The following is an 18,919-nucleotide window of genomic DNA, read 5'->3' on the forward strand; positions in this document are numbered from 1 at the left end:
ACAGTTGTGGCAAATGCCAGATGTGGGAATCATGATAGCTTCCATTGTTGCCAGCACACACACATTCATGATAATGCCCTGACCATTGCACACGACCTGGCAGTTAATGGATGGGGTTTATGTAGACCCTACTCTGTTCACTGGGTGGTGCTTTGATGTGGATGTGCATGCAATCTATGGCACCCAGTACCTTCAGGTATTCTGCTACATGGTGGAAGAGACACATACTGCTGGTCCGCTCCTCAAGGGTGTTGGGAAAGTAAATGTGCTCACCGGCACATAGTAGCATGGCATCCAGGAACTGGTGGAGTACCCTTGATGCAGATGCCTGTGAGACCCCCTTCATTTCCCCAGTAGGGCTTTGGAAAGTACCTGTAGATAGAATTCTTAAGGCTACACATACCTTGGTATCCACTGGGATGGGTTCCCTCTTGTTGGTTCTAGCTCTGAGTCGAGGCTGGCACAGCTCAGTGATTTGCTGAAGCATGTCTCTGTTCACCCTGTAGTGCTCTACTATCTCCAGATCATGTAGCCCCTGGCAGGTTACCCTCGGTCTGAACACTCTTTTCCTCCTCCTTGGTCTGTGGCAGTTGTCAGCATTATCCTCCTCTCCACCCTCAGCCTCTAGCACATACTGATGGAGCAAAGCAATGGCAGCCCCTAACATTTTTCCAGTTAAAATTCCCCCACTTGTATACACCAATGTTGCAGAGTCTGTGGGAAAAAAAACAGACTGTAAGGTGTTTCCATACTTTAAACTGTTGTGCTGCAGATGCTACCCGTATGATTGGCTGATTAGGATGCATTCTAGCTACCACCTATATTATTCATGGCTTTGATTTGGCCACTGTGAGTGTTAGAGGCATTACTGGTAATTTGTGCATGATTGCCTTTATTCTGCTGTTGCCCTTTTTTAATTATTTTTACTTACATCTCCTCCCATTTTCAGCTATGCAGCCACCTGCCAGCTGTATTATTCTGTGCTTTGCATGGCCTTTTGTGAGTTACAAGAGTCCCATATTAGCAATTTCTACTTCATTTCTACTTTATTGTGCTGTTGCCCTTTATTTATTTATTTTTTTCTTTTACATCTCCTCTCATTTTCGGTTATGCAGCCACCTGCCAGCTGTATTATTGAGTGCTTTCAATGGCCCATTGTGAGTTGCAGAATCCCATATTGCTGATTTGTACTGCATTTCCCTTGTTCTGCTATTTCCTTTTTTTCCCTTTATCCTTCCTGTTTAAGTCCTGGTGCCATGCATATCTGTTTATATAGTGTAAACTGCAAGAAATGGCCCTCCCTTGGGCATGAACATGCTCCTCAATTCATGGAATAAGAGTATACAGCCTCAGACATACCCCCTCGCTTAGCTGTGCTGAGCTAAGCACAAATCCGGGCAACGGAGCTCCAATGTACTTACAACAAGCATAACACATCCCCTTTTCATGTTAGTTGCTCCTCCTGCCTACATGATGGTGTTATAGCACCTACACGGTTAGGTGCAGTGTGACACTTGGAAGAATTTTGTGATTCAGTATAAGTCCCCTCATTAACATACCCCACTGCCTTAATCTATAGTTACTGCACTACAGAAGAGCCTTCTCCCTTAGCAACCACTGTTCCCTGCCATTGTTTTGATTCTGCTTGTCATATAGTATAATGGCAAAATGCAGATTTCCCCTAAAACTGGCTTTTCACATTGATTTTTTTTATTTTCCCCACAATCCTGTTTGTGCGGCGCTTCCCTATGCTTAAATGGCCAAGATCGGCCAAAACATAATAAACTTTTATTTTTAAAAAATTAAAATACTTAACATGCCAGTGGCCATATATTTGGCCATTGGCATGCCTACAGATTAGGGTACATGCTTTTATTGGTGCTGTCATGGCTCCATTTTCATTTTTGCAGAAATGTATTTGGCTAGTAGTTGAATACATTTCTACAGCTTACACTGTTCCTGCACGGCAACCTACCTGCTTCCTGGATCACTATTTTACCTCATTTGCATGGTTTTCAACAGCAAATGAGGTAATTAGCTTCTCACATGGGTTTCCATACAGGAACAGTATCAGCTCGCTCATGCTTGTCAATACGGCCCATTCATGGATCGCTTGGTGGCCATATTCCATGCAGGAGTGGCTACACTGCTCCTGCATGGAGATTTTTAGTTTCATAAATCTGGCACTTTGTAATCAATTGCTTTTGGAAGGATTAACATGCACATGGAAATATTGCATATCTTCATAACTAGCAAACAACTATCTCCAGCATAAGCATTATATATGGTCATTGAAAATACATTTTTTAGTCTCCTATCATAACATTTTGCCCTTTGTTGCTTAATAACATGTAATTCATTCAGTTATGAAAATACGAAAGTAAATATGAAAATGTGAATAATAAGTGACAAGCAGTCTTTATTACCTCCAATGCAGTGCATCTGAAATGAGCACTCTTAATGGCATTTTCTTTCTGATACCCTGCCCTTTCATATGCTGTCTATTGTTAATTATGTTGCTTAGGTCTGCAAGCTAACTTGAAAAATATCTTGAAGGCATAAAAAAGCTACTGGTATTAAATGAAAGTATTTAAAAATGGTGCTACATGTATGAATAAGACATGATACACAAGGGTATCTTGGAAACTTGAAAATGAAATCCATTGGTTTTGTCTGGTGGCACAGTATTGACAGGAAGATTGAAAAGCTCATGAAAGACTGTGTTGGATGTCAAATGGTACAAAACGGATCAGCACCAGCACACCAGCATCATTGGGAATGACTGTCTTCAGCATACCAACATATTCATCCTGAATTTACTGGTCCTTCAATGGACTCAGCAGTCCTTAATTAAAAGAGATGCTCACTCAAAGTGGTCTGGAAAACCCTGCATGGAGGTAACAGCACCAGAATAGGTACCAATGTATCAGGAGTAATGTTTCCAAGTAGCTGACAGCAATAAAAAAATGTTAGTAACAATGGTCCAAAGGATAGGTCAAAAGACGTCAAAGCATTTATGAAGCAAAATTAAATTAAACATTTTAAAGTCAGACTGAGGGATTTGGACAAATCCTCAACAAGTCTGTGAAAGATATGATCCCTAATACTAAGTCCCTGCATCAGAATACAGATAATGCTCTGTTTGCTTGATATAATATCATACACTCTTACTATGCCAGCAATGCATTTTGGTGAGAAAAGTACATTCAAGATTGGATTTACTAAGGCCAGATATGTATGCAGATTAAGTGTATGACATACAATTTCAACATATAAATGTGAAGCCAATGTGAGATTTAATATTTTGTTGTTGATGAAGCTAGGATGGATAGAAGAGGGGCAATTTAGACAAATGCTATGTGTATAAGAAGCTGTGTTTTACATTCCATTGTAAGTGCAAGAAGTTAATCTGGCTTGAATAACAATATTAATTTGATGAGTGTTCTGAAAAAATAAATAAATAGTGTTGCGCATATAGTTATGTACTTCCACACACCTATGTGATATTATTGGCCATCTTGTCATGAATCCATTAAAATCATTTGGATTTTATCTATTTGAACTGTGATTTGCACAGAAGATTTTATTATTTTTTTAATCAAATATTTTATTTAAGTTCATTAAAATATAACAATAAAATTCTGATGAAGTTTTTGGTGATATAAAGGTGAAAATGTTTAATGTCATTTATTTTTTTTTCTATTTTGGAAGTCTTTTCTTTTTGAGTTTTGTTATTTGTGTTAACTTTCCTTAGATTGATTCTTCTGGTGTTATTATAACAGTGAGGACAATGAGACATCTTAGCAACAAACAGCAGGAACTGATCAGAGAAAACAAATGTGATAAAAGGTCACTGGTTCCAGCTATTTCACGACATGGATCCATTATTAATACTGCTAATACAGACCAGTAAAAACATGCTAATCAGCAATATAGTCTTCTAGCTGTAGTAGCTAAGCAATTTAGTTTTGAAAAGCTGCAAGCATAGCACTATAATACCTCAAATGTAATGACTCCTCACCATCCAGTCCTTAGTAGGACAAGTGAAACTTAAAGTGAGTTGTAACGCTTTTTTAATTGTTCTGGTTTTGTTTTGTACACATTGCAATAACATATTATTTACAGTAGAGGGGACTATTATGTGCATTTTTTTTAGTGGAATTATTTGTCTCATAGCTGAAATTGTTAAGTCAGAGCTTTGCTGGAATGCTAAAACTTATTTTTCTGTAAAACTCCACCCTACCGGTATGACACCATGTCAGATAAACAGTGCTTGAGTAGAGTTGGAAATGTTGAAGAAGGGCAGGCTTTTTTAGAGACTTGCTCTTATTTTTTCCTGAACTTCATCAGTGACATGATAAAAACAATGTAAATGTAATTACATTCAGTTTTGTAATCTAATCAATATTGCAATGCGTTTTACAGTTTTACAAAGCACTACTTTTCAAAGAGTTATCGTCATAGATCTCAACCTTCCAGTTCCACAGTCTGGAGCATAAGGGCTTAGTAGTGGAGGCATTGGATACACTGTTACTATGTGTAGATGTTGGTGGCTTTTAACAGAGTGTTTAAGTGATGGCTGAGGACCCTTTCTTTGATAGTACTGTGCAGGAGGTCTTACGGTTTTAGGAAGGTTACCTGTAAGTGCCTCAACATAAGTAATTGTATGTGTAGGGTCTTTAGCCTGTGCAGTTGGCATAGTGCAAGTGTCACTGACAACCTCTATAGAATTAGTTTTGGTTGTATGAGAGAGTTTTGCTTCCAGTATTAAAGTGTATTTATACCTCTCACATGCTTTATCTGCTTTTTTAAGAATAAGTGGGTTGTCAGTGTACATGAGGCACTTGCTACAATGCCTCAGAATACCCATCCCAACCAAACTTTCCACAGGGAGAGTCGGAAAGTGCATATCCATGACTACTGATCTACTTGGGACGAGTGAGAGAAATTTGATTATTGAATAGGTCAATAAGACAAGGAACTTAATGAGCAACGTTCAGTTGTGTGCAAACTAGAATCTTTAGTAGTTAAAAAATATGTCTAGACAGTAATTTCAAAAGAGTGTGTAGTGCACCCACAGGTGTAGCTGAAGTAGATATGGGTTCCATCCTACCTGACTCTGGTGACACCCCTATAGGCCCAACACACCAAGGCAGCAAGAATGACAGATTTTATTCTAGGTGACACATCTAGTTTAAAAGGCAATAGCTCAACCACAAACAAATCATTTTAATAGTGCACCCATTAGCAATAAGGCAAAGTGAGATATGCATGCAATGAAAATATACATTCACCCTCTTCCCCAAAGCTCAACAGAAAAAATGTCTTGACATTCAAACATGCACAAAGAAGGCAATATCAATGAGCAGTAAAGCTTTATAATGCAGCAATACAAACACGGGGAAAAATGCAATGTCATTAGGTTCATACAGGTTCATATATTCATACTAGACTAACTCCCCTTGTGGGCCATTTTAATCTAGCTAATTACCTCAGTTGAGAATCAAACCCTGCACCTTGTGTCTGAAAGGTAAACACCTTAACCATTAAGCCAACCTCCCACAATAATACAACAATACAGATATGAGAAAATGCACTGTCATTGAGCAACAAAATTCTTGAAGGCAGCAGTCCTAACATGAACAAAATGCAATGACATTGAGCAATGAAGATGTATAATGCAACAGTACAAATATGAGAAAACGCAATGTCATTGAGCAGTACTAACACCCTCAACCCCCTTGGTCAATTCTAAACAAAACAACCATGAAACACTCTATTATATTCTGTTCACTGGCCATTGACTACTTACAGTCTTGCTGCCAGCATGATGGGGCCCAATTTGGAGCTCATATGGATCACAGTTATTTGTAATCCACAAAGCATTGGGGGGGGGGGGTGAATCCACAATCTTATAAAAATATAAAATGATGGCCAGAGCCTGTCACCACTCCGTCGAGAATATCCTAGTGATCAAGCACTGTGGTTTCCTCTGATGAGAAAAGTAGAAAAATCACCTGCCAGAACTCTGGTAATCATCTATGGCTTCTCTGTATTAGGCCCAAAGGAATTCCTTTTTTTGCTGAATCATATGCAAGCGTGGAACTACTGGTTTCAGACTTCTCTCCTGATTCCACAAAATACCATCATCCAGGATTTCAGCAAAAGGCTGACACAAGTACCTCATTGCATTTGTTTAGTTTGTGGATGTTATATCTGTCCAGCCTCTTTACTTACTACCACTAACAATATAATGTTCTATGTAAAGTCACTCCAATTTACACTTAATCTTCTGGGTGCTCTGATTTCCTCCCACGTTACACAGATATGCATCTGGAGCAAGGCCTTCGACACCGTCCCCCACTCTGGAATCATAGATAAACTTACTAAGCTGGGCATTAATCCCTATGTCACTCAATGGATTGCCAACTGGCTTACAGACAGAACCCATACCGTAAAAGTAGCCGACTCCAAATCCAGCTCCAGACAAATGACAAGTGGAGTATCTCATGGTTCAGTCCTGGGACCATTCTTGTTTGGCATCTTCTTCTCTGAAGTACAGGCCAACACTAAGGAACTCTTGCTAACAAAGTTTGCAGATGACTGCAAACTGGGAGCCATTATTGAATCCCCAAATGATGTGGATAGTCTACAAAAGGGTCTTACAGAAACAGATGCTTGGTGCCAGAGACATGGGCTCAAGCTCAATGCCAAGAAATATATACTTATCCCCTTTGGGAAAAAACATATACCCATGAATTACCACATAGGTGGCAGTACACTAAACACTGAAAGTGTGATAAGAGACTTAGGGACACAGGTGGACAGTGGTCTCACCTTTGATAGCTACATCGCCACAACAGTCAGGAAATCCTTCTATGTGGCACATCTCATCACTAAGAGCTTTTCATCCAGAAAGAAGGAGATCATTGTCACACTGTACTCATCCCTCATTAGACCCATTATACAATACAATGCCCCATTTGGTATGTACCTCTCAAGACATCTGCAACAACTGAAAAGGCCACAGAAACACCTCACTAAAAGACTCACAGGCCTAAAGCAGATGCCCTATGCTGACCATCTAAAAAAACCTCCAGCTATACTCTGTCGCATATCGTCTACTCAGAGGTGATCTCTGCTTAACATGCAAGGCCATGTCAAACCCACAGCTGTTGGGCATGCTACACTTAAAGAAATTCCAATCCCTCAGAGCCACATGCTCCAGGGATCTAAATCTTGTCATCATAATAAAAAACATGCTGGAGGGATAGGTTCCTGACACAGACACTCCCCAGATTCTGGAATAGACTGCCCATACATGTCAAGAAGAGTGCCTCTTTGACCATCTTCAAAAGGAACCTTAACGATTGGATGGGAGATAGGAAATTCACCCCGGGGATCACATCGGTCACCCTGCTAGACAGGGGTCCAGGGAAGTAAATATTGTGGGAAGAAATAGCCAGGGAATTGTAATGGCTAGGCTTATATAGGCCTTAGGGCCTATAGCCTAGTATCAACCTATGAACCTATTTCTCCCTGGGCCTCCACTAAAAATTGGCTTTATCCCAAGTCGGACTTTCCCAATAAATAAATGTTAAACAAAATAAATAAATAAATATTTGTAGTTAAATGAGGAATACTACTTCTCATCTAGTCTCACTAATTAGATGGATGTTATTCACTTTCTGCAAAATAATTCTTTCCTAACTGAACCTAGCCAACAAAAAAATTAAAACAAAACAGAATGCAATATAAGAAAAAGATAAAAAAAATAGAAGTAATCAAATCTTAAATGAATAACTTCAATCCAAAATAAAATGCAGACAGAGATCAGCAATAGTCAGGCAGAGACCAGCAAGTCAAACAAGCACTACAGCTAAATAAAGCTGCCACTAAATATTTGTAGTTAAATGAAGAATGTTACTTCTTATCTCCTCTAACTAATTAGATGGATGTTATTTGCTGTCTGCAAAATAATTCTTTTCTGACTGTAACCAACAAAAAACTTAAAATAAAACAAAATACAATATAAGAAAAAGATGAAAAATAGAAATAACCAAACCTGAAATTAATAACTTCAATCCAAAAATCAAATGCATACAGAGGTCAGCAATACTCAGGCAGAGAACAGCAAATCAAACAAGCACTCAAAAAATACTTTAATTGCTATCAGAGCTATTATAAGCCTAACAACTAACCAGAATCAAACCCTGCTCCTTGTGCTTATGAGGTCAAAATCTAAACCATTTACCATCTTCTTGTTTGCAAACCTCTTCCCCACTGAATGCTTTATGACAAGATTCATTTTTCTTAGCTTTACAGATGCTTTCTGTGTACCAACTTTCATTGTGTTTCATTTTTGCAGGTAAAGTTTTCTGAAGGTATCTATAATATATATAGCTAATGCTGCTACTCTCTTGGAATTTAGATTGCTTATTAAAACTGTTAAATCTGCTTTTTTTCACTTGCTGAATCTCTCAAGCTTGATCCATATTTGCTTGAGTATGCTTGCTCATGTTAAAAATAAATTCCAAATTCTGCTGAGGACTTTTGTAGACAGACATCAATACATTCTTTTAATAATAAGTTCTGGGTGGTCTATATTTAAAGCACCTCTGAGAAAACGCAAGAAATGTTTGCATTTGCCACAGCTGGAGCAGCCACAGAGGTTCCTCACTAAAAGAATTTGTTTGTGTCTTTCAGCTTTTCCCAGTTAGGGGTCGCCACAGCGGAACTCCAGTCCGCTAATGATTGGCAGTTGATTTTTACGTACCGGCTTGCCAGGCCTGACGCACAACCTTCAACGATGGTACGCCCATTCACGCATGTCTCCACGCAGAAGACACTCTAGCTGAGAATCGAACCGGACAGCATCATACTGTGAGGCTACCGCAGCACCACCACCCTATTATGTAAATAATATGTCCTATGTAGATCTCCTCAAAGCCCTGCCCCTGTACTCAGTCTTCTACAGATTACTAAGGGGAGATCTATGCCTGACCTACAACACATTCTCTGATTCAGCCCTGATGGATTTGCTACACATTTCTAAAGCAAAGATCATTAGAATTATTCAATACAAGGATCTAAACCTTGTCTGTGATACAAACAAAACATGTTGGAGGGACAGGCATGTGTCTCAGAGATTGCTCCTTCTCTGGAACAGACTCCCCATTCATGTAAAGCAAAGCTCTTTTCTAAGCCTATTGAAATGCAAATTCTCCAGTGGCTTGTTATCTGAGGCCTTATGGACAGGGGCAGTTTGTAGATGCCCTGAGGCACAGGCATATACCAAAGCCATTCTAACCAGTGGGCATTGATAATTGGGAACATTTGGGCATGAAAGGCTAGGCTTAAAAGGCTCTAGGGCCATTAGCCTAGTAACCTCCTGTGATCCTATGTGTTATTTTGCCAATAAATGAGCACTCTATCTTTAAAGTAAAGTGATCTCATATTAATAATATTGACATTTAGGAAGATGTGGATGTTACAGAGTTGCAGGGGATTAGCTCCCACCTTGCTGAAATAGTTATTTTTTGTCATACTTGCACATAAATGAAGAAACTCTGTACATGCATTCCAAGAATATTTACACCTGAACTGTATTTTGTATGCTGTTATGGCTAGAAAAGTGGGATGTGAGGTTTTGACAGCAAGCTTTATATGGATCTCTTAAATTATTTAATGATTTTTCTCATTTATAACCATTATATTCATGATGAGGTCTGCAAGACTTAAAGAATTTCAGCAACTGCATCAACCTGAATTGCAGGAGGAAATAAAATAACAAAATCAGCTACAACAGTTTGCTGTATTTAATATGAAAGCCCAATCCTGGAATGAACACCATAAGATAATGAAATTGGTTTTGTTACAAATGAGAAATAAGGGCCATGCATTTGTGGATCTGAAACCTACAATTTAATGAAAAGTGTCCAGAGTACTAAAATACTGAGTGAAAGGCATGAGCAAGCAAAAATAATTTTAATCCTAATTCTAGAGAAGTACACAGCAATGCAAATGCACCTCATATATTAGAAAGCTTATTAAACCAGTAATTGAGAATGTGGCAGAAGTGAGAAAAATAGTTTAAGATTTTAATTATTGAGACACTACTGCAAATGCTGACAGGTAGGATTGTCTAGGTAATAAATGATGCATGCTTACAAAGGAACACAGCAGAAAATAACCTGTCATTTGAAGTGCCTTAACTATTGTTGCAGCAGTAGAAGAAGCAAAAAAAAATTACAATATTAGCAAGAAGAACATTCTGCGCAGTCATGGTATGGAATGCAAGAACAAAACTAGAATAATATGATCCAAAGATTATGGACTGCAGCAAAGCTAACACTTTGTAGGGGTGCTTTGGTAAATAGCAGAAAACTTCAAAATGTAAATTAAAACAAAAAAGAAATAAAAAGATAAAATATAACTAAAGTTGACCTGAAAAAAGATTAGCAAACTGTCAAGCTATAAAAAATTGTTAAATGATAAGATGGAAAATTTAGCACTGAACACTCCTATACTCTTACTGAGTGGGAATAAAAGCAATGTCTTTCGGCTTTTCCCAGTTAGGGGTCACCACAGCAGAACTCCAGTCCGGTAATGATTGGCAGTGGATTTTTTACGGTGTCGAGTTGCCAGCCCAACGCCCAACCTTCAAAGAAGGCACACCCATTCACGCACCTACCTGCATGTCTTTAAACATCACTCGACCATGGGGAGGATATGCAGACTCCACAAATAAGGTGCTCCAGCCGAGAATTGAATGGGAGAACCTCTTTCTGTGAGGCGACATTGCTAATCACTGCACCACCGTGGCTGTCTGAGTAGAAATAAGTGGAAATATTCTAAGCTCATGTGGTAGCATGACAAATAAATTAAGTTGTTTTCCTCATAGAGAATATATAATTAGTTCATTTCAGAAAGGTATGAGACTCATGCATTTTTCACAAAGCTCTAGTATATTAGTAATGACAGAAGAGTTATGATTAGTTCACACAGTGCAAATACTTTGGACAATTTCAGATCAGCTCCTAAACCTAATAATGAAGTTAAAATAATGTGTACAAATAAATATGTCACTGAGGAAAGAAATGTATAAATTAAGAAAGCAAGCATACAAGCAAAAGGAGTATACCCTGTAAAATGTTGCTACAGGAGAAAGATTCAACAATGAGAATTTCTAGCAGTGCCTCAATGATGTTTAGCTCTCTGAATACATTTCCAGCTGGAATGCCTTCTGTATGGAGTCTGTTTTCCTTTTGTTTTTACCTTGATCTCTCATTTCAAGTCAGTTATCAAGTGTGTTTTGTTTTATGTATGTATGTGTGCATGGATCTACTTCACTAGATCAAATGCTCACATAATTGAAATGCATATTACTGAGATGACAAGATCACAAACTCATAACAATGAAACTGTATTATGTCGAACCTTGTAAGAATGAAACATGTACTGTTCATGTCAAAGACCAGCAGGAGGTGGTCAATGACAAAAATAGCTGCTCCATTTAAACACTTCAGTAAAGATAAAAATGTAATGTTTTCAATGTTTTTGCAGGAGGGCAAAACTCCCTGCCTCCCACATCCCCTGCAAATAATATATACCAACTATGAAATCACACTACAGTAAAGGGCAAATTTCCCCGATCCTCACTGTACTGCAATCTCCATTCCAAAATGTTGACAACAGTACATTTTTATCTTAACTGAAGTGTTTAAATGTAGAAGCTGTTTTTGTCAGTGCTCCACAATCCCCATTGAGCACCTCCTATTGGTCTTTGATATGCACAGTATGTGTTTCATTCTTACAAGGTTCAGCATAATACAGTTTCGTTGTCATGAGTTTGTGATCTTGCCATCTTGGTAATTTGCATATCGATTATGCGAGAATTCAATCTACTGAAGTAGATCTGTGTGTAAATATGTATGAATGTGTGTGTCTGTCTATTCATATTTGTGTGTGTGTGTGTGTGTGTGTGTGTGTGTGTGTGTGTGTGTGTGTGTGTGTGTGTGTGTGTGTGTGTGTGTGTGTCAGTCTATGCATGTGTCTCTCTGTGCATGTATGTGTATGTCTGTCTATGCATGTGACTTTGTGTCTCTGTGTGTACATATTTATGTCTGTGTGTGTGTCCATCTATGCAGCTGTCTTTCTGTGTGCATGTATATGTGTGTGTCTGTGCATGTGTGTGTTTTGTGAGTGTGTGTGTGTCTGTATCTATTTGTCTATGCATGTGTGTGAGCAGGTGCACATGCATGTCTATCTATGCATGTGTTTGTGTGTCTATATGTGTCTGTATGTATGCATGTGTGTGTTTATGCCTGACTATGAATGTGTGCATGTATGTGTGTGTATATGTTTAAGTATGTGTCTGGGAGTATGCATATGTATGTGTGTGTCTGTCTGCCTATGCAGGTGTCTTGTGTGTATGTATATGTCTGTTTCTGTCTGTGCATGTGTGTGCATGTATGGATGTATATATGTGTGTATCTGTCTTTGCATGTGTCTTTGAGTGGGTATGTATGTGTTTCTGCCTCTCTATGCAGGTGTCTCATGTGTATGTGTGTGTGTGTGTGTGTGTGTGTGTGTGTGTGTGTGTGTGTGTGTGTGTGTGTGTGTCTATGTGTATCTGTCTATGCATGTGTGTGTGTGTCTGTCTATGCATATGTGTGCGTTTGTGCGTCTGTGTGTATGCATGTATGCATGTGTGTCTGTCTATACAGGTGTCTCTGTGTATGTATGTGCATCTGTATGTTTATGCATTTATCTATGTGTGTATCTGTCTGTCTCTATATACGTATGTGTGTGTGTCTCTCTGTGTGCACACAAGCGTGTGTATGGGGGGGTGTCTATATCAATGAGCGAATCGCACAAATTGTGAACATTCATAATATCGAACGTACCAGACTTCAAAGTGATTTTTTTTGGAGATTGCGGTACAGTGAAAAATGGGATATTTGCCCTTTCCTCACTGTAGTGCAATCTCAGAGATGGAATATATATTTAGCGGGGGGGTGTAGCCCCCCACAATAGGAAGTCTGAGGACCAGTACGTTCGATATTATGAGCGTTTGCAATTTGTGCAATTCGCTCATATGATATAGACCCGTGTGTGTGTGTGTGTGTGTGTGTGTGTGTGTGTGTGTGTGTGTGTGTGTGTGTGTGTGTGTGTGTGTGTGTGTCTGTCTGTCTGTCTGTCTATGCATATGTCTTTGTGCCAGTGTGTATGTATGTATATATGTATGCATGTATATATGTCTATGCAGGTGTCCCTGTCTATGCATGTGTGTCTTTTTGATATGTATGCATGTATATATGTCTATGCAGGTGTCCCTGTCTATGCATGTGTGTCTTTTTGTCTATGCATGTGTCTTTGTGCGTATGTATGAATTTATGTATATCTGTCTATCTGTCTACCCATGTGTCTCTTGTGTATATGTTTGTCTGCCTATGCATGTGTGTATATGTTTGTGTGTGTGTGTGTGTGTGTGTGTGTGTGTGTGTGTGTGTGTGTGTGTGTGTGTGTGTGTGTGTGTGTGTGTGTGTGTGTGTGTGTGTGTGTGTGTGTGTGTGCATATAGGTTCATAGGTTCATAGGTTTATACTAGGCTATCTGCCCTAAGGCATTTATAAGCCTAGCCCAAAGTTATGTGGCTTACGCCACCCCTTATATGAAAAAATACTGTGCCCATTAGTTTGTTGTGCCTCTGTCCAGCAGTGACACAGAGATGATTCCCGGGGTAAACCTATGATCTCCCATCCAAAGGTCAAGATTTCTCTTGAACAGAGCCAGCGAGGTGCTCTGCCTCACATGGACTGGGATTTTATTCCACAGCATAGGGAGTCTCTGAGTGATAAATCTATCCCTCCAGCACGTCCTATTTATATCTGTGCTAAGGTTTAAGTCGCTTGCTCTAGTGGTTTTTGTGGATTTGGATTTTTTGAGGTGGAGCATGTCCTTTAATTCCGGGTTGGACATGGCCTTGTATGTCAGGCACATGTCACCTTTGAGCAGACGGTATGCGACTGAATAGAGCTGGAGTTTCTTCAATCTGGCAGCATATGACAGATTTTGGAGTCCCTTTATCCTTTTGGTGAGGAACTTTTGGGGTCTCTCCAATTGCTGCAGATGTCGGGTGAGATACATCCCGAATGGGGCATTGGACTCGATCATTGGTCTGATAAGTGAAGAGTACAGGGGAACAATGACCTCACTAGATCTGGATGTGAATCCCTTCATGATCAGGTGGGCAATGTAGAAGGTCTTTCTAACCACTTTAGCAACGTGAGTGTCAAAAGAAAGGCCACTGTCAACCTGGGTCCCCAGGTCCCTGATAACCTCTTCTGTGCTTAGTGGATTGCCACCTATATGGTAGCTTGGGGTTACCTTGTTTTTCCCGAAGGGTATGGCTATACATTTTTTGGCGTTTAACTTCAGGCCATGGCTCTGGCACCAGCTATCTGTTTCCGTGAGTCCCTTCTGAAGGATATCCGTGTCCAATGCACTTTCCACTATGGCCCAGTTTGCAGTCGTCTGCAAACTTTGTCAGCCAAAGTCCTCCCATGTTGGCCTGTACTTCTGAGAAGTAGATGCCGAACAATAGGGGGCCAAGGACCGAGCCCTGTGGGACACCACTTGTGACTGGCTTGGAGTCTGACATAGCGCCAGCAACTCTAACCCTGTGGGTTCTGTCCTTAAGCCAGTTTGCAACCCATCTTGTGACATATGGGTTTACATTTAAGCTGGTAAGTTTTTCTACAATACCCAAGTGGGGTATTGTGTCGAAAAGCTTTGCAAGGTCAAGGTAGGCTGTATGGACTGCCTTTCCCTCATCAATGGCCTTGGTGACTGTTTTGAAGAAGTCGACCAAGTTCAAAAGGCATGATCTGCCCTTGACGAAGCCAAACTGGGTCGGGTCCAATGTCTGCAAGTCCCTATATCTTTGTTTATGAGCTCCATTATGATCCTCTCCATAGCTTTGCAGACTAGACTTGTTAAGCTTACTGGGCGGTAATTACCAGGGTCCGTAGAGGCACCGGCTTTGTGGAGTGGGACCACAGTTGCCGTACGCCACTCCTTGGGCACGTATCCTGTGGTAAGGCTGAGATTAAACAGCTGCCTTATGTGCGGGTTTAATTCCTCATTTAGCTCGTGTACCACACAGCCGGGGACACCATCCGGTCCCATTGATGCTGTGTTTTTAGCTTTAGAGAGAGCAGCTTTCACCTGCGCATTTGAGATGTCTGGGAGGCTACACTCAGCTGGGATAGTTATCTCTCCTTTAGGGGGGGAGAGGGGTGAAGTTTGCACTGAACCTGTCTGCCAGTATGTTGGCAATGTCTGTGGGTTCAGTGATTTTTGTATCATTTTGGACTAATTCTGAGCATATCTGGGAGTTTCCACCCAGGTTCCTAACATAGCTGAAGAAGGCCTTATGATTGTCCTTTGAATCCATAGCAATTTTTCTCTCAAAATTGGCCTTAGTTGATTTTATGAGTGCTCGTATTTTTTTACTAATAATGATCAGGGGTGACTTCCCTTTTATGGATTTTGTTCTATCATGTAATAGCTTTCTCCTCTTATTGTAAAGTTTGTTAATGGCTGGGGTCCACCAGACTGGACGTTTGCCCTTTGTGGAAAGAGTCTTGGTTTTATTTAGGATTGCCTGATCCATGCAGTCCTGGAGGTGTTCATAGAAGGCAATTGTAAGGGCTTCCGCAGCTTGGGTTGTGGTTTCCACTGGCTCAGGGGCCTTGAAGGATACCGCACCAGTCTTGTGTAGTGTGAAGTTTGCTTTAGAGAAGTTCTTCACTGTGGTCTTTTTTGTTTGGGGTGGGGGTGGGATGTGGATTTCCAGTGAGATTAGTTTATGATCAGATCTCACCAATGAGGGATATACTTCCGGTGTGGAGCATTTTGTCCCCATGTTTGTGATAATGAGATCTAGTATATTTTCTCCTCTCGTGGGAACAGTGACTAGCTGTTCCATGGCATTTGAATTTATGAACACCAGGAACCGTTGGGCTAGAAAGTTAGGGCTTGAGTAATGTTCCCAGTCTATATTCGGGTAGTTGAAGTCACCCAATATGATGGTGTTTGGAGCTACATTTATACCCTCCAGTGTCTTCAGGAAGGCTGTGTGGGGTTCCTGAGTTTGAGAGGGTGGCCTGTAGCATGCTACAATTTGTAGAGCAGTTTTGCCTATGGTTAGTTGCACCTGGATGGTTTCCGAAGCTTCGTGCATTGCCAACAACCTGGAGGTGTGGGTATCCTTTATGAATATGGATACACCCCCTCCTTTTGTGGTGTGGTCCGGGTTTTGGGGCGGGCATGATATGAGGTAAAACCTAATAGTGCCGGGGTGATCTCAGGAGCCTTGAACCAGGTTTCAGTTACAGCACAGACATCGATGTTCTCCATACTGAGAAGGGCCTCAAGTGCGTGCATTTTGAGATTTAGACTTCTGGCATTGAGCAGCATTACCCTCAGTTTCTTCCCATTTTTGTTTTCTAGGGTGGTAGGTTTAGAATTTGAGCCTTGCCTAAAAAAGGCACTATGGGGTGGCAAGATCCTTAGCCAATATCCGGAATCCCAGGGGTGACAGGTGCAAGCCGTCCCTTGCGAAGCAGCGTGGCTTGTCAAGCATGTCATCCCAGGCAGACAAACACTGGATCCCCTTTGAATGACACCAGACATTAAGCCAATTGTTAAAGCTGATCATCTTGTCTCTATATTGTGGCATCATTCTTGGTGAAGGAAGGATACTGCTCAGGGTCAGGGTCATACCTGCCTGGGCTACATAATCAGAGAGCTCCTCTATGTCTCTTTTCATGTAGTCCAGGGAGGTACGTCTCAGGTCGTTCACACCAGCATGGACAATAACTGTGTCATATCTGTACTTGCCGTGGAGTGACCCGAGTGCTTGTGTTATGTGGAGGATTCTAGCGCCCGATAGGCAGCTTACTGTGACCCTCTCCTTGTTCAGCCTGGTGAGTGGGACGGCAGTGTGTCTGACTATGGAGTCACCTATGACAAGTATGTTTGGTGTTGTATTTGGCCTTAAGGGCTGTGACTGCTTTGCACACTGATTTTGTGGTTTATGTGTTGCTTGTGGGGTGTCTTGAGGTAGCAGTTGTTTGGGTGTCTGCTTTGGAGGCCTTCGCTGTTTAGGTAAATTTTTACTCAGAGCCTCCTAGTATGTCTTTGTGTGTTTATGTGTTTGATTCAGTGGTGTGGTAGCATTATGTGAGGCTGGTTTTGTGGTGTGTGCAGTTGCCTTCATTCATATATGTGTGTCTGTCTGTATATGCATGTGTTTATGTGTGTGTGTGTGTGTGTGTGTGTGTGTGTGTGTGTGTGTGTGTGTGTGTGTGTGTGTGTGTGTGTGTGTGTGTGTCTGTCTGTCTCTGCAGGTGTCTCTGTATGGATGTGTGTGTGTGGCTGTCTGTGCATGTGTGTGTGTGTGTGTGTGTGTGTGTGTGTGTGTGTGTGTGTGTGTGTGTGTGTGTGTGTGTGACTGTCATTCTATGCATATGTTTTTGTGCCAGTGTGTATGTATGTATATATGTATGCATGTATATCTGTCTATGCAGGTGTCTCTGTCTATGCATGTGTGTCTTTTGGTCTATGCATGTGTCTTTGTGCTTATGTATGACTGTATGCATATCTGTCTGTCTACCCATGTATCTCTTGTGTATATGTTTGTCTGCCTATGCATGTGTGTGTGTGTGTGTGTGTGTGTGTGTGTGTGTGTGTGTGTGTGTGTGTGTGTGTGTGTGTGTGTGTGTGCATATACATTCATATATGTGTGTCTGTCTGTATATGCATGTGTTTATGTGTGTGTGTGTGTGTGTGTGTGTGTGTGTGTGTGTGTGTGTGTGTCTGTCTCTGCAGGTGTCTCTGTATGGATGTGTGTGTGTGGCTATCTGTGCATGTGTGTGTGTGTGTGTGTGTGTGTGTGTGTGTGTGTGTGTGTGTGTGTGTGTGTGTGTGTGTGTGTGTGAGACTGTCGTTCTATGCATATGTCTTTGTGACAGTGAGTATGCATGTATATATGTATGCATGTATATCTGTCTATGCAAGTGTCTCTGTCTATGCATGTGTGTCTTTTGGTCTATGCATGTGTCTTCGTGCTTATGTATGACTGTATGTATATCTGTCTGTCTACCCTTGTGTCTCTTGTGTATATGTTTGTCTGCCTATGCATGTGTGTATGTGTTTGTGTGTGTATGTGTGTGTGTGTGTGTGTGTGTGTGTGTGTGTGTGTGTGTGTGTGTGTGTGTGTATGTGCGCGCATATATGTGTGTCTGTCCATGCATGTGAATGTGTACATGTAAGTATGTATGTGTGTCTGTCTATGTAGTTTTCTTTCTCTGTTTGTATGTACTTATGCATGTATGTATGTGTGTGTGCATGTGTGCGTGTGTGTATATGTGTGTGTGTGTGTGTGTGTGTGTGTGTGTGTGTGTGTGTGCATGTGCGCGCATATATGTGTGTCTGTCCATGCATGTGAATGTGTACATGTAAGTATGTATGTGTGTCTGTCTATGTAGTTTTCTTTCTCTGTTTGTATGTACTTATGCATGTATGTATGTGTGTGTGCATGTGTGTGTGTGTGTGTGTGTGTGTGTGTGTGTGTGTGTGTGTGTGTGTGTGTGTGTGTGTGCATATATGTGTGTCTGTCCATGCATGTAAATGTGTACATGTATGTATGTATGTTTGCCTATCTATACAGATGTTTTTCTGTGTGTGTGTGTGTGTGTGTGTGTGTGTGTGTGTGTGTGTGTGTGTGTGTGCCTATGCATGTGTATGTATTTATATACGTGTGTCTGTCTGTGCATGTGTCTGTGTGTATGTGCATGTGTGCATGTGTGTATGTATGTACATCTATGCAGGTGTTGCTTGTGTGTATGTAT

The sequence above is a fragment of the Protopterus annectens genome, chromosome 5.part0, assembly GCF_019279795.1.
Source record: "Protopterus annectens isolate FY-2018-M chromosome 5.part0, PAN1.0, whole genome shotgun sequence".
Lineage (NCBI taxonomy): Eukaryota > Metazoa > Chordata > Ceratodontiformes > Protopteridae > Protopterus > Protopterus annectens.